This window comes from Neltuma alba, unplaced genomic scaffold (genome assembly GCF_004799145.2).
Source record: "Neltuma alba isolate B1F8T4 unplaced genomic scaffold, ASM479914v2 tig00010335_pilon, whole genome shotgun sequence".
Classification (NCBI taxonomy): Eukaryota; Viridiplantae; Streptophyta; class Magnoliopsida; order Fabales; family Fabaceae; genus Neltuma; species Neltuma alba.
In genome coordinates this window covers 89,545-106,787 of record NW_021635245.1, presented here as the reverse complement: position 1 = coordinate 106,787, position 17,243 = coordinate 89,545, and positions in this window count along the sequence as shown.

The following is a 17,243-nucleotide window of genomic DNA, read 5'->3' as shown; positions in this document are numbered from 1 at the left end:
ATTACAAATCTCAATGAAAACCCCCAACCTTTTCCAACTTAATTTGCATAACCATGGCATTTAGTTAATCTAGGATCTTAATTTCGGCTCCGCAAGTGAAACGACCTAAGGTTGTGCCTATAGTACAATCCTTGGATAAATTTTTGAAATTGGCCCCAAGGTGTAATCAAAGACAGTCAAGGCGATTTTCAGCATGACAATTTCTCTGATTCCAGTAATTCTTCCAGATTGATTGCCACCAAAGCTCACTTTGCCTCCTTTTCTTGGTTTGAGTGATGTGAACTTCTCGGTATCACCCATCATATGTCTGGAGCATCCACTGTTGATGTACCATTTGTTTGTTCTGGATGCTTTAAGACATACCTGCAACAACACAATCATGTTTTAGGTACCCATACCTTCCTGGGTCCTTTTTTGGTTAATATGGATTGTCCTAGGCACATAAATACCCTTAGGCACCCATTTAATGTCCCGTAGGTTCCTTTCCTCTTGTGATAACAAGAAGAAGTTGTGTGACCTTTACGGTTGTAATAGGAACATAATGCAAAAAGATTAGAGGAATTAACAGCATTTCTTAAAAAGGTAAGATACGACCAACCACCACTTTTCTTCTTTCCTTTCTTCTTATCTTAAGTAGGATTATATCCTATTTCGGTTTTATCCATCGAGGATGGTTGGGCTCCCAAAATCACTTTGAGCATTTCACTGCCCTTAGTGAATTTTTCCAAGGATCTTGTGAGGTCCTCAGCTTTCCTTTTGTTTTGCTCACATTCTGTACATACTGGAGGTGGAGTTGTGCTATCTTTTTGCTTCGCTTCCTCCAGAAGCTTTATTTTTTTCTTGAAGCTTACCAACTCTTTTGCAATTCTTACTAATTCTGAATGTAATGTATTGTATTCAGATTGTAATACATCATAGGAGGGTTCAAAAGTGATTACCTCATCTATCTCTGAATCTTAATCTTCTTGAGCCACGAGATAGATGTTGGCTGTTTCTTCATCGTCACTCTCTTCTTCCTCTAAGGAACTATCTCCCCAGATTGACGTGACAAAGGCTTTCTTCTTTCCGAACTTTTCTTTCTTCTTTTCTTTGTCTTTCATCTTGGATAGCTGAGAACACTCTACTTTGATGTGTCCTGGCTTTTTGCATTCGAAGCAGATGATTAGATCCTTTGGCTTATTTTGAGATGTGGAGGCTTTACGTTTTGATTGAAACCTCCTTCCGGCTTTGTTTTTGAAGAATTTCTTGAACCTTCTAACTATAAGACCCATTTCATCATCTTCCAAGTCCTCTCCATTGTCATCTTCACTCTTTTGAGTTCTGAGAGTGATGCCTTTTGTCACACCTTTATTTTAAATTCCATTATACATCATTTGGAACCATTCGAAATCATTACACGATGCTTAAAGCAGGTAAAAACCAAGATGTAAAATTTTGATTTCGGTTACTATTCATGTAACCTCTAAAAATCAGGTCAACTTTGAAGAATCATAACTAAATGTAGAAAAATCAAAACAAAGTGGTTCCAAGTCTCACGCGAAGCTTATGAAATACTCTACATAGGAAAAATACTCATAGGTATCCGTTTCTCATAGATCAATGCCAGTTTCCACGCAATTATGTACTATTCATTTGGTAAATTTTAGAATTTTCAGTGTTTTTGCCCAACTTTGGAAGGGCATAGCTCTTTTCACAAAATCCCAAATTTAATGATCTACCACTTGATTTAAAGCTAAAAATGTGATCTATAGGTTTGCCAAATTTTAAGTCTAGATTCAACCATTTGCTATTTCTTTCGTATGCACCAAGTTTGGTCCTTTCTAGTCAAAGATTATCCCCTAATTACCCTTGTTTTGGCTCTTTCTTAACCTTTTACCCATCCTTAATCATTTGGGGCTTAACACATGCTTGAACATACATTCTACTATACTTTCATATGTTTAAACATGGACATACATGCTTGGCTCCCCTAGGAGCTATTATCCAACAAACATTTCCAAAGTCATAATATTACATAATAAGTTCAAAATTTACACTAGGGTACATTAATTGTTCATTAGGCCTCTGGGACAATTTCTTTGCCTTTGCCCTTGCTTGAACTTCCTCCTAGATGATATTAAACATAAGAGTAAGATTTCAAAGAAATCCCAATAGCACAGAATCACAATTATCATGCATTTTTGCAAACACTACGTGCAATGCTTTTATGCATTTATCTTGTTTATGTGTTCATGCTTTTATGCCATGGAAAGTAAGCTATCATACACATATTCAATGGATATAATGCCAAGGCAATATAATTCAAACATTGCAATCAACATTTGCAATAAAGCTTAATCACATCATGGCACACCTTGCACACATACACATTAACACATCAATGTAAGCAAGAAAGCAATCAAAGTGTAATTCAATGCTACCTTTTGGTACTTGGTCCTTGATTTCCTTTAAGTTTAAGTTGTTTTCTTAAGGATTTGACAAGGTACCTATCAAACCAATACCAATGCCAAATCATTCAACAATTATTCAAACACATTCCATATTACTTAAACATTAAACCCTTTTTCTTTGGATTTTTGGCCTAATTGTTTTCCCTTTGATTCAAGAAACCTCCTTGGCCATTCATACATGATTTTTCATGTAGAATTCATATCAAATCAAATTTTACAAAATCAAATCCCTTCCTTAAGTTCTGATCAAAATAGAAATGAATTTTTACAAGGGAAGATGTCAAAATTTCCAACTTTGATTTTTAATGCTTCCAAATTCAATTCCTTCACATAACTCTACACAAAAACACCCAAGGAATTCAATGGAAGCATCAAAACCATCAAAATCCAATCATAAGTCCATGAATTCAAGATGACCGAACACCTCCCCTTAGGTTCATAAATTTCACATTTGATTCCAATGAATTTAAACATACTTCCATAGCATAATCCTACACAAAATCACATTTTAAATCCATTGGAACCATTAAAACTTATTGAAACAATTCCTACCCTTGAGTTCTTGAGTTGGCCGAACTGAAAAGTCATAGGTCCTAAGGTAATTTCTTCCATAACCCATTCAAAATAGCACCAAACATCAACAACACAAGCTCATACTCAATTTTCTATCCTCTCCTAGAACTTCCAGCATAACAGAAATGGAATAGCACTTCCCCCTCAATTTAAGTCATGATTTGGCCATTTAAAATGCATAAAATTAAAGCCTAAACATACCTTAAGGAGTCTTGGATTAAAACTTGATGATTAGCCTTGGATTGGAAGTGATTTGAAGGGTGTGTGGAAGTCAAGAAAAATTTGTGCAGAACCTCCCCTATTTTTCCAGATTTTTGCATGAATTTTGGGTGAATTATGGGGGTATTTATAGACTTCATTTGCTGCCCCAAAACCTGCCCTTGGGCAGCTATTTTTGCCTAAGTGCATAAGTCAGCCAAAATAAAGGAGCAATCCTAGCCACACATGCTTTGACTCAAGTTTCAAGAGAGTTGATCCAATGGTTGATAATTTGCCCAGCACACAAGCCAGCTATTCTGGTCATGATGGGCATGAATTTAGGCCTTGTTGGATGCTAACTGAATGGTAAAAACTAATTAGGAAGCAATGGAATTGGTTAGGGTAATTTTAAAAATTATTTGGTCACATAATACCCAATTTCTTGCCCCCTATTAGGAAAAAATAGCTAAGGGCTTCAAAAATTACATTTATTTTCATGATAAATACCTATTTATTCCAAAAGTGTGATCTGGAAGTTTTGGAAATTTTTCAAGACCTCTAGGTATTTTTTTCACATTTTCTCTGAAATCGGGTCTTTACCGATAGGAATTCGAAAGTAAATTCCCCATAAATTATTTCCAGCATTTCCAATGCTTGGAAACAATTTTATAAATTCATATATATTCCTAGGGAGTGTATGCATATTTTTCCTTGAATATTTGGAGTCCTTAGGTAATTAAAATAATTATATCACTTTAATTTCCCTTTATTTCTCCCTATTTTCCCAAAAATAATTATTTTTTTGGGAATTTTCACCAAAATTTATTTTGGGCCATTCTCACTCCCAAAACATCATAGGTGATTCAAAAACCCCTAATTCCACCTTTTTATATTTTTAGGGAATTTTTGAGAAATTTTCTCAAAATTACCGCTTTGCCCCTAGGGACCCAATAAAGTCGGTTTCATCCCATTTTGGGTTTTCATGCTTTACTCACACCTTATACTTATCAATCATATCTCATTTCTCACATTTCTATTACTAGGATTTCAAATTTTGGGATGTCACACCTTTGCGATTCTTCTCGTTCATTTCTTTTTTATATTTCTACTTACTCTCATACGCCGCTAGACTCCAAAACAGAGCTGTGACAGAGCCAATTGATTCTCCCTTCATTTCCTCAATAGCTGTTACTTTTGGTTCTTATTCTTTATGAGACTGCTTAAGATTTTCCTCACTTGATCCTCTTGACTATACTTCTTTCTGAGTGTAGTGAGATGATTGATGAGGTGTGAAAATCTGACTTCCATATCTTGGATGCTTTCTCCATCCTTCATTCTAAACAATTCAAACTCTAGGGAGAGTGTTGATTATGCTCTGTTTTACACCGGTTATTCCCTCATGAGTAATCTCCAGTGCCTCCCATATTTCCTTTGCAGTTTCCAAACTAGAAACTCGGAAATATTCTTTTTGGCTTAGTGCACAGGCTAGTATGTTCATAACTTTATCATTCAGTGTCACCAGCCTCTTGTCTTCTTCATCGAATTCACTGGGACTCTTATGAATTTATTGGCCGTCTACAGTTTTCATTGGGATGTAATTGCCATGTTCGATCACATCCCATAATTGATACTTTGTAGCTTTGATGAAGATCTTCATCTTCATCTTCTAAAAAGTGTAGTTTTCTCTGTTGAAGCCAGGTGGCTTTGATGTTGAACATCCTTTGGGTAGCATGCTATCTTCAAAACTTGCCATAGGATCTCTCTTCGGATTGTTAAATCTTTACTGAAGAGACATGCTCTGATATCAAATGTTAGTGGCAGTATTACTCAAGAGGGGGGTGAATTGGGTGAGTTCTAAAAGATTTAACTGAATAGAAATAGAGAAATTAATAAAAATAGAGAGCTTTAAGTTAGAAAGATTTCACCGCAGATCAAAGACACCGAATTTATATTTTGGTTCGGTCTTAACCACTTGACCTACGTCCAGTGCTCAAACACTATGATCCAAGATTAAACGGGCTCTTGGTGCCTCAATACAGCAATTGATTTTCTCAATCACTCCCCCTTACTTCCGTAAGATTACAATCCCTCTCAAGAGTCCATACTCTTAAGCACTCCTGAGTTACTCTCAAAAAGTGAGTAAAGAAGGTGTATTAGTCTCTCTCACAGAGTGAATAAATGTGAAACACTATAGCTCGATAAAGAAGAAAATAAAGTATTGAATGCTTATAGAAGGTAGCTCTCATATTCAATCTCACATTCAATGCTTCTTCACACCTTTTATAGTTTGAGAAGTTTAATAACTATTAGACCGAAGAGCTTCTAGCCATTGGGAGTTTGGTTGCGTGTCTTCCCATTGCAACAGTATTTGCCATTAATGCTTCTAACATGGTAGGTTACAGGCTACTAAATAACTGTTAAATAACCGTTGAGCTTACTTCGTATTCTGTAACAATACTTCAATCTAATAAGTTTTTCTTTCAGAATGAAACTTATGAAGAGAATTGATCAAGTGATAATAATGAACATTCATGTGGTAGTTGGAAAGGGAATCAATCAAACACTAGATGCATTAACTATGAACTGGACATTCTTGATCGAAGTCATGATCTATAACTAGTTTATCAATCAAGTTATCGATTAATCAAAGTGAAAGATTTTGAAACAGATAACTATATTTATCGATCAAGTTATGGACTAACTAATGATCTATCAAGTGATCAATAAATGAATAAGATTAACTTCAGAAAGATTATATAGAGAAAAGGCTCAAGGTCACTTATGATTTTGAATCCCTTAAAATAGAGAATTAAAATAAACAGGAAGGCTGAGAAAAGCTTGAAGAGAAATATTCAAAAGATTTTAAAATTCAACATAGCTTCTTTGTTATTAAAAGAATTGGATCATTGATTGAATAAGTGATCGAAAAATGTTTGATCGATCAAGTTATCGATAAAGCTAAGCAAAATAGGAGTTGGTTTTCAAAGAACATTGATCGAATACATTATCGATAAATGGATGATAAAAAATTTGATTGATAAAAAGGTTTAACCAAGATTTTCACAAAGGGCACAAAATATATGATGATCGAGTAAGTGATTGATTAAGGGTTGATCGATCAAGTGATCGATAAAAAATATAGTTGAGAGACTTAGTTCTAAAATACCAAGAAAATGTTTGATCGATCATGTTATCTAAAAACAATATATTCAAAAGATTGGATGATTGATCATTTCATTGATAAATCAATGATCGATCAAGTGATTGAAGAAAAACTTAAAACAATTTAATCCAGTGAAAAGGTGATGATCGATCATTTGATCGATAAACCACTGATTGATCAAGTGATCGATAAAGAACTTGTCAAAACACTTAAACATAAAGAAAAATATCGATAAACAGGTAAGTTATTATGTAATGACAGAACAGGCTATCGATAAAGCTCTGATCGATAAATGGTGATCAAAACAAGATACAACATAAGTAGGAAGCTTTACCATTTATCTGTCTTCTCATTAATGACTTATTTATCGATCATGTGATCAATAAACACTTACCAAAATTGTGTCCCATTATCTATTAGTTGTTTGATCATTAGATTATTGATCAATTTTCTGCATACTTCCATACAAAACAATGTTAGCAATGATCAATCAATTGATCGATCAACACATACATTTTGAATTATCTATCAAGTTATTAATTAACATTTATGCTAAGTTACTTGTTTACACAGGAATTTTATCTGTCATGAGATCGATAAACCCTTGATCGATCAACTTACTAAAACACAGGTTACTTAAATTGTTATCATCAAAATCTTAAATTTAATAGGTTTTTCAAGGAACTGTCAAATATTTTAAACAAATAATTGACGGTTCCTCGTAAAACCATCATATTTTGTTCTAGCAAATTCTGCTTCACTTTTTTTGATAGTTTTTATTATAACCGTCAAGTATTTGGTATCAAGTATTTATTTCTATGGTAGTGAGAAAGAGGATTGCGGGTGGATATCCTATATCAGAAATACATGATGAGAGATGCTGAAAACTTTTTCACTATTTTTCAGGGGATTCTAGTTTATGGAAATCCATCTGTTAGCAAAGACAAATTGTGAAAGAAGGCACTAAATGGCAAATCTGAAATGGAATCTCTGTCAACTTCTTTAATGATGTGTTGCTGTTTTCAGATAGAAAGATAAAAGATATGTGCAAAAGACCTCTTTCTGAGGAGGAAAATGCAAGTGTTGTGGCTGACTAGACTTTGTATGAGGCTTGGCATTTTCAAAAACTAAGCTCTATAGTCAAAGAGGAAGTGTTACAAAGACTGATAGGTGTGCTACCCCCATGGAAAGTGCTGGACATGATGTGATGCTTTGCAAAGCTACAAGTAATGGTATGTTCACTCTAAAAAGTGCTTACTTTCTTATTGAGCAAAATGATCAGGCTCTATTCAATTCTTTGTATAAATTAATATGGGGATAGAAAGGAGTAGAGAGAATACGAGTCTTTCTTTAGAGAGTATTTCATGATAGGCTCCCAACTAATTACTAGAGAAGTAGATGGTCTCAAGCTTTACCAAATTGTGATTACTGTCAAGCAGACGTTGAAGATACTCAACATATGCTAAGGGATTGTCCTTATGCAAAGAATGTCTGGTTACAAATTGATGGAACCCAATCTTTATATGGTTTTCTCAAGTGTTTTCTAATGTTTTGCAACACTTTTACCCTCATTATGCATGCATTTATATCCATTTGATTACATTGAGTCATGCATTGCATTTTGCTGTTTAAGGGGTAAAAAGGGTCCTTTTTTCCTCCTTAATTGTAAATTGCCTTGATTTGTAATTAGTTAGTCTTTACAAAGCTCTTTGTCATGATTTTTGATCCAAGACCCAAGATGGAGTATTGATGGAGCCACAAAGTTACAATGACCAAAACATAAGAATTGGGAGTGTTCTGTCTCCCCAGATCGCAACATGAACTGTTGAGGTCACAACCTAGATGCCCTTTTAATGAAACCACGCGTTTTGGACTTGAGTCAAGATAAAGCTCTTTGTCTTCCCAGGTCGCGACATGAAACTTTTGAGTTCGCGACCTGAGACCCCTAAGTCGCGACCTGTCACATCCAGTAATATGGCAATTAGGAATAAGAAATATTTCTAAATAATTAAGGGTCAAAAATGACAAGGAGAAATGTAACACCTTACGTTTACGACCTTACATTGTGCCAAGTTAAGATATTCGGAAGCGCAATTTAAGATTACCGGGTTGAAAAACCTGAATTTGAAAATTCCTTTTCCCGCATTACTATTCACTGTAACCTTAAACTTGGCATAACTTTGGAAAATCATAATTAATTCTAGAAAAATCGAAACAAGGTCGTTCCAAGTCTCACACGAAGCTCTTAACATCATCTATCAAGGAAAAATGACCTAAGGTTCCACTTTAATCAGAAACGCATCCGTTTTTCATTTCGAAAAGTACTGTTCATTTGGTCATTTTTCTATTTTCCAGGATTTTTACCTAACTTCGGAAAGGCATAACTTCTTACACAGAGCTCCGATTGTGACGCTTTACCACTCATTTTAAAGGAAAAAATAAGATCTATTTGCATACCAAATTTCAGGGAAAAAGTCAACCATTTGACCAGGGTCTTCATTGGTCAAAGTTTGGTCAAATCTAGACCATTTTTATCCCCTTTTTCACTAATTCTAGCACCATTTCGTTTTTCACTATAAGCATACCATATTTACACATAAAGCTACTCTACCATTAATATACATTCAAAAAGGTTATCACATCATGTGTTCATGATCAAAGTATGCTTACATGGCTTGAAAGAGAAAGGTTCAAAACCGTATAATACAATACATAATTCATAACTTCCTCAAGCCATAATTATTTCCTTTCCCTTCTCCTTGGCAGTAGTGGCACCTAGGATATCATGTTATAGGAGGAATGAGATTTCATAGAAATCCCAGTAGCATTGAACATACAACCATCAAGTCAACATGCATAAGATGTCATGCTACATGCAGTAAAATAACATTTCTAGTCTTTATGCCATGCCATAAACATTCTGTATCCATGTCATCATATCATGGAGCATATAATCATTCTGGTCAAAACTCAATCATGCAAGAGCCAAGGCATACATTGCAAGGAGTTCACATCATCTGGGCATAAACATTCTCATGGCACATAAACACACATAGCAGAAACACCAAATGCAGGTCAACAAAATAATTGCAAGTTCACGCTACCTCAATTCCACGCTTAATGTTCCCTCCTTGTTTCCTTGCTTGAGATCCTCCTAGATTTCCAGAAAATTGCCTATCAACCATACAGTAAGGGTATGGTAAATTCCACATCCAGTATACCATTCTTTCTCAATATAATGCTACCCTTGTGCCTTTCAATTTATAATTTATGTATACCTTTCCTAAACCTTTGACCTTGGTTTGACCAAACCTTAATCCTCAATTAAGGTCTTGGAATTCTTCCTTAATCCATGATTAATCATGCTTTCTTGGTTAATCACTAACCCTTAATCCTTAATCCAATATTTAATTAAGGTCCTCAAGTCACATAGTCATTAGCACAACATAATCTTCTAAGATTAAGTCACTAATCCCTTATGGATTAACCATTAATCATTCTCTAATCAACATGATTAACCATTAATCATTCTCTAATCAATATGATTAACCTTTAATCATTCCTTAATCAACATGATTAATCATGATTAATCATCCTTCAATTAGCATAACTAATCACTAATTACTAATTAATCAAGGTAGCTAACCTTAACTACTTACTAATCTTTAATCAAATAACATGATTGATCTTAGCTATCACTAAACCATAATTAATCAAGGTAATTAATCCTAATCTTCCTCAAATAAATAATTAACTAAAAATAATTAACACTTAGGGAGGTAAACGTACCTTAATTAGCTCTTAATCGGCGATTAGAGGTGTCTAACTTTGCTTTCTCCCTTTCTCTCTCTTCTTTCTTCCTTTCTCTCTCCTAGAACTCAAGAACACAACATTCCCTCTCATGCAAACCACTTTGGCCGAATTCTTCATGGAAGGGGGTATTTATAGGCTTTGATTTTTCAAAATTCCAAAAATGCCCTTCGGGAAAAAGATGCGATCTCGGCCGTCCATTTTTTTCTACTTTACACATGGACAAATCTTAAGGCACACACCATAAGAAGTTGACACATGGATGGACACCTAATCACCATGTGATTTTTATGTGGAAATAAAATATTATTTTATTGTTTTGTCTCTTATCTCCCTTTATGCCCTTGAACAATTTGGAAAATTCCAACTTTGTCCTCCCCCTTTATTTTGGCCAAAATATTACTCTTAATATTGGAAAAAAAAATGACTCATCCAATAATCAGTGCAATCCACTGATTATTTGTGTATTTCCGGTCCGATTTTCTAACAATCCTGTCCAATTTACTGTCACAAAATTTTGATTTCAACACCTCATTAAATTCCCCTCATTCCAAGGGTAATCCATGATTTTTCTCAAGTTTTACCTCCCTCTATAATTTTCTAAATTTTATTCTGTCAAAAATCACTATTCTACCGATAATAATTCGGTATTAAATATTCTTTAAGCTAACCTTTGTACATCCAAAGGTGGGAAGTAATTTTATAAATTAGGATAATATGTCACATAATTTATCCCTATTTTTCCTTGAATTTTTGAGGCCTCTATATATTTTAAATAATGGAAATTGGCTAATTTTTCTTAATTAACCAAAAATTCCAATAATTACAAATAATTCCCTGATAAATTATTTTTAATCTTATATTCATCTTCTAAGCCTCAAACATTATTCTGTACCCTCCTTTCTATTTTTCATGATTTTCTGGGAATTTTAAGAAATTTTGGACATTATTTCCAATACTGCCCTTTCTTGACCGGTCTTTTCAAAAATGATCGTTATGTCCCTATCCTGATTTTTCCTCATAGCTTGGATCCTCTACCAGTCTACTATACTATTTGGCCTTAGTCAATCACAAATCATTCATCAATTAGAATAAAATTATCAGGGTGTGACAAGAAATAGAAGAATTGTGGTGAAAAATAATTATTATAGTTTTCCAAACCAATTATGAAAAGTTTGACTAATTAAGGAAAATTAGTCAAGAATAATTATAGAAAAATATTTTCAAGCCTCAAAAAATTAAGGAAAAATAAGGACAATATTCCTTGAGAATTATATGGGATTATAAAATTGGTTTTATGACCAAGCTGCCCTTAGAGAAATTACAAAATAATTTAAGGGCGATTTAATCTAGTTTAAGGTCCTTTATTTGGAAAATTCCAAATAAATATTTTTAAGGAGGATAAAATCCCAAGAAAATTTCTATAATATCCCAAGGAATTATAAGAGATTATGAAATTAAAAGAAGACCCTCAAGTATCCAGGATTTTTCCCAATTCCTTGGAAAAGAGGAAAAATCACTAAAGAGAAGGAAAATAGTTTTCCTTTTTATTTAATTATTGGGAAATTAAATTCGAGACAAAGAGGGCAATTTGGGAGATAAAAATGAGGAGAATAATTTATGGATCTGACAGAAAATAATTACAGAGGCCAGAGTACTGTAATTATAGAAAAGAAATTAAGCCCGAAGTCAAAGTGCACTGATAAAGTGTTAATCAGAGTCTTGCACTTTACTTGGCCCACAAGTTGCCACTTGTCAAGCCTCTAATGGATGGTAATTAAAGCTTTCCAAGTGTCAAGCTACCATTGGAGAGCATCTTGATTTTGGAATTTAATTACATTATGATTTAAGTTAATTAAGAGGGAGGATTAAGACTAAGTAGGTTTATGACACTTGGCATAACATTAATGATGGTTGGTGGGATATTTTGTGTGCATTGAATGAGCTCTTCCTTCCCCCTAAATCTGATTATGGTTCGGCTAAGGTGAGAGCAAGAGAGAAAAGAGAGAGTTTCAAGTGGAAATCAAGGGAAAGCCATCAACTTTGATCAACCAACCAAGCTTCAAGGTTAGTTTTTGTTCTTAAGTTGTTCTCCACCTTGTTTACTTGAGTTGTATGGTTGGAAATCATAGTTTCCCTTCTCTTTTGATGCTGGCCAAAACATATATATTATAGAGGAGGAAGTTTTATGGTTCAATCTTGCTAGAAGACTTCAAAGCATGTTAGATCCTAGTGATTATAAGTGGTTGTAAGTTGATTTTGAAGTGTTTTCTTTGCCATGTTGCTTGAGTTCCATTTGAACCAAAGCTAGATCTGGACCCTAGTATGTGTTTTTCAAAGTTTTGAGGCTTCCACTGTGTTCAAAATGAAAAATGGTATAGGGTAAACCTAAAGAACAAGTGTTGGAAGCCATAGAATCAAAGTTACAATTTTGGATGAGGAACCCTAATGGTTCGGCCAAGCTGAAACTGAAAGAGGAAGTTTTATTTTCTTAAATCTAAGTAGATATTTGGAATTTACATGAAAAACCATGTAGGAAAAAGGTCAAGAAGGAATTTTTAGGGTTTATGGAAACCAACTCTAGAAATTCAAGAACAAAGACAGAAGCTTGAAGGGGTTTAGGAGTTACTTGAATTATGTTATTGATTTTTATGAGGAAAAGTTGATGATTCTTGCTGCCATTTTTTTGAATTTTCATGTTAGGGTTTGGCATTTGAGGAAGCAAGAAAGAAGGACAAAAAAATCAAAGAGCATTGGATTAAGGTAGTAAGATTTAATTGACCTTAATGTTGAATGTTGTATTAATTGCTATGCAATTTCATGTGCTATTATGTGGTTGAACTAAATGATGAGGATGATGATGATTGTGTAGCTATACTTCTTGCTTTATGTGCCTTGGCTATTGCATGTTAGAGTGCTACATGTATGAGGTAAAGTAGTTCCCTATTAATAGTAAAAGGTTGAAATGCTTGTAATTGATGCATGTTAATGTTTTGGTTGATTGGTCTTGCTACTGGAATTTCTCAAAATCTCATCCCCAAATATAATGAAACATTTTAGGGCCTGAAACTCTCAAGAGCAAGTTACAGATTGGAGGCTAAATTATGGTGTTGTACCATAAAAATTCGTGGACATTTGGTTATGTATAAATATCAATGTTTGGTGCTGTAATCCTTAAGCAGGACGTTAGTTTAGAGCCACGTTTCATTAAGTTACCGAATGAATCTCTACACGAAATTTAGTATGCTTAGAGTTGATGTTCTGAGATTCAAATTGATAGGCAGCACGCTAAAAATGTCCAAGTATACGATTTTAATGATTTTTCAAAGTTAAGGTTCAGAATCTGGAAAAAGGATTTTTGCCAAATGAACAGAGGTGAATTTCACAAAACCCTGACGTTTTTTCAAATGGAATTGGTTCATAAGATTATTTTTTCTTGAAAAATAATTCAAAGATTTTTATATAATTTTGAGCCACTCCATTTTGATTTTTTTGGAATAAGTTATGAATTTTTGAAGTTGGGCCAGAAAACTGGATTTTTACCCGATGAACAGTAAAAATCTGAAAATCAACGTTTTTCATGAATTTTTTGAGCCCAAGACCATCCAATGTGGTCTAAAATGGTTTTAATTAAACCCTAAGTAGATCCGATAGTAAGGTGTGACACGACCTGATAATCCTAGGGTCGCGACCTGAGTGCGTTAAGTGAAGCAGTGCATTTTGGAATAGGTTTCTGAGCTTTTACACTTAGGAGGCAGCCACTACGAAAAGAGAGTGTCCCATTCTACAGATTTACAAGGATAGAAGCCTCCTCCTTTCTCTCTCAAGCCTCCATTGATCTTACACCCAAAACCTCTATTTTTCTTTATCTCTTCATCATTTTCTGCATTTCTGAATCGATTAAACCACTTCAACCACCTTCTTCTCTATTTTTCCAACCCCATTTTTAGCATCAACCATGGCTATTCATTCCTGTAGCTATTGTGAGCAGTTTAAAGACATGAGAGGCTAAACCCTTAGCCTTTTGGTGATGGAGGATGAAGCTTGAGCTCAAGGACCTAATAAGGGAGTTATCGGTCTAAACTTGTGTTTGATTCTGTGTTAGAGATTTCTAGATTTAGGGATTTTTGCATCTGTTTTAGACTTGATTTATGATTGTAAATCTTTTGTTTAGACTATTGAATGTATTTGGATTGGATGCTATTAATGTTGGTTCATATATACATATTAGTTTTGAATCCCTGTGTTCATTTAATTATCAATGATCATTGGTGATTAATCTGTATGCTTGGTATTTAATGATTGTCAATTGACTTTCTGAGGACATTTGCATCATTCGTTCATCTGCACTCTAAGTGATTTCTAACAAATTTTAAGAGATGTTAATTAACGTTGATTAAAGTGAGTTTTCATTAATTAAGACATTAGATCCAAGTGATTACTTGGGGTTTTCTTCAAACTTAGATATTTTCTAAAACTCCCAATCATTTTAAAGAGCAGTGATAGCTGCGTTTCCATCATCAAGAGACTATTCACCATAATTCTCTTTTAATCCAAAACATTTCTTCATTCAATTAAAATATCGAAAACATTTAATTCTCTGCACTTTTCATTTATTGCACCACCTTAAACAGTTGAAAATCCCCCTTTTTCTTTATCCAAGTCATCATGTTTTTTATTACCAATTTAGACTAGGTTGTTTTCCAATAAAGAGCTCCCCAAGAAGAATGATTGGTTGTGCCCTATATTACATTATTTGGTGCAATCACAATTTTTGACGACTCGAAAGGCGACATTTTGGTTCAATCATAAATTCTTCACCCCAAGTTCTATTGTGATTTCTTTAATGCTTCTTTGAAATACTAGGTCTCAGATAATCTGAAACAAAGCAGGGAAAGGAACGATCTGATACAATGGGACCTTTTATGGGGGTTTCAGTTTGGAAACTTTTGCTTTGGCGTAATAAATCAATACTTGAAATAGAAGCAGACAATAGATTGGCGAATCCTGCTACTTCTATCTTGAATTGCTGGAAATTTTGTGTATGAATCTAATCAAGGGATAAATCTGCCTGAGGGCCAATTACTATGAATCAGCAAATGGTGTCCACCTCCTTGTGGCTGGGTGAAAATTAACGTGCATGGTACAATGAATCAAAGTTCTTCAAAAGCTAGCTACGGAGACATTGTGAGGGATAATTTGGTAGCTGGATTGCTAGTTTTTGTTACACCATTGGCATTACCAATGCAATAGAGGCAAAAGAATGGGCAGCTTTTAAAGGCTTATCCTTAGCTTAGGACTTTGGTTTTAAAAGAATTATTTTAGTGTCAGATACTTAGGGTCTAGTTGATCTTTCACTTCAACAGAAGCATAATGATAATGGTAGTCTAGTTTTGCTAGAATAGTTGCTATGCTGCGTTATAGCCGGGAGGTGGAAGTAAGATATATTCAAAGAGATGGCAACAAGGTAGCTAACGCTCTAGGTAAGATGGGAATTTCGTCGTACGTCTGCTCTTTTTTATGCTTGCTCATTTGAGATCACTATTGAGCAATGATTGTAATGGAATTAACTCTAACATTTAGTAATCTGGGCTTTTAGCCCTCCTTCAATGCCCAAAAAACAAAAGGTGACTAATACAAAATATGAGAGAATTCACATTATTTCTTAAGTTTTAAATTGATAAACACTACAAAAAAAACATGCTTTTAGCGACAGAATTTTTTATTTAGCGACAGACTAGCGACGGAAACGGATTAGCGACGGAATTTGTTCCGTCGCTAATCCTTTGTCGCTAATTGATTAGCGAACAGAATTTTTCCATCGCTAATCCGTCGCTAACTCGTCGCTAACTCGATTTTATTAAAATAAAATAAAATGTCACGTGACACCTTTACTAATTGCCACGTCATCACTGAGGACAACCTCCATGTGTCTCTGCCACCTCACCTCTACCTGCCACGTGTGCTGCCACCTCAATCTGCCTGCACGTGTGTTGTCACCTCACCTCTGCTGCCACATCACATGTCACCTTTGCCTGCCACGTGTCACCACTACATAATTCCCTCTTCAAAGTGACTTCTCCATGGCTCGAACCCAAGACCTCCTCTGTGCGCGCGTGCGGCTTTACCAGTTGAGCTGCAATGAACCTGTTGACTTATTATGTAAAATAAATATAAATATATATATATATAATTATTTTACACAAACAATTATAATATAATTAAAACTAAAAATATACTATATGATAATTTTAATCATAACTATTTAATGAAAAAATAATTTTTCAATATTTGTTTTATAATTTTATTTTTAAAAAAATATTTTTAATATAATTTTAATTTCTAACCGCACTAATCTTGAATTTAAATCATAAAATATTTTTTTATAAATAATTTTTTAAATTTATTTTTAATTAACATTGATAAGATATACAATTTAATGATATATGTATTATATTACATTATATTATATTATCTATATGTGTTTTATATATTTGAAGAAAATCATTTATAATTAGTCAAAAAATCTTGTTATTCAAAAAATAACTACTATAATAAAATCTAATAAATTATTCTATATAAAAAATTAAATGATTTGAATAGATTATGATAAACAGTATTCTCCTGCTTGTATATATATCCTATGTAATTTATTTCTTAAAATTTTTATATATACCATTTGTTTTTGTATTAAGACCAAAATCAATCTATCATGGGTATTAATTATATCGTGATTAAATTTTATTGTTTAATGATGAAATTCAAAATTCACTTCAATATTAATTTGCATTTATATAAATTATTAAATCATTTTGAATTTTTATCATATATTATATATTTCAATATATTTTACATATGATAAAATTATTTCTTTCTTATATCACTTGTATAAAAAAGTTATTAATATTCTTATTGTATTTTTTAATTATTATTAACAATCAAGAGGAATTTATTTTAACAAAATATAAATAAGTTTTCTAAGAAATTATCTTTCTATTTTCAGTATATACATAATGATAACATGAATGATGACGATATCTTATTAACAC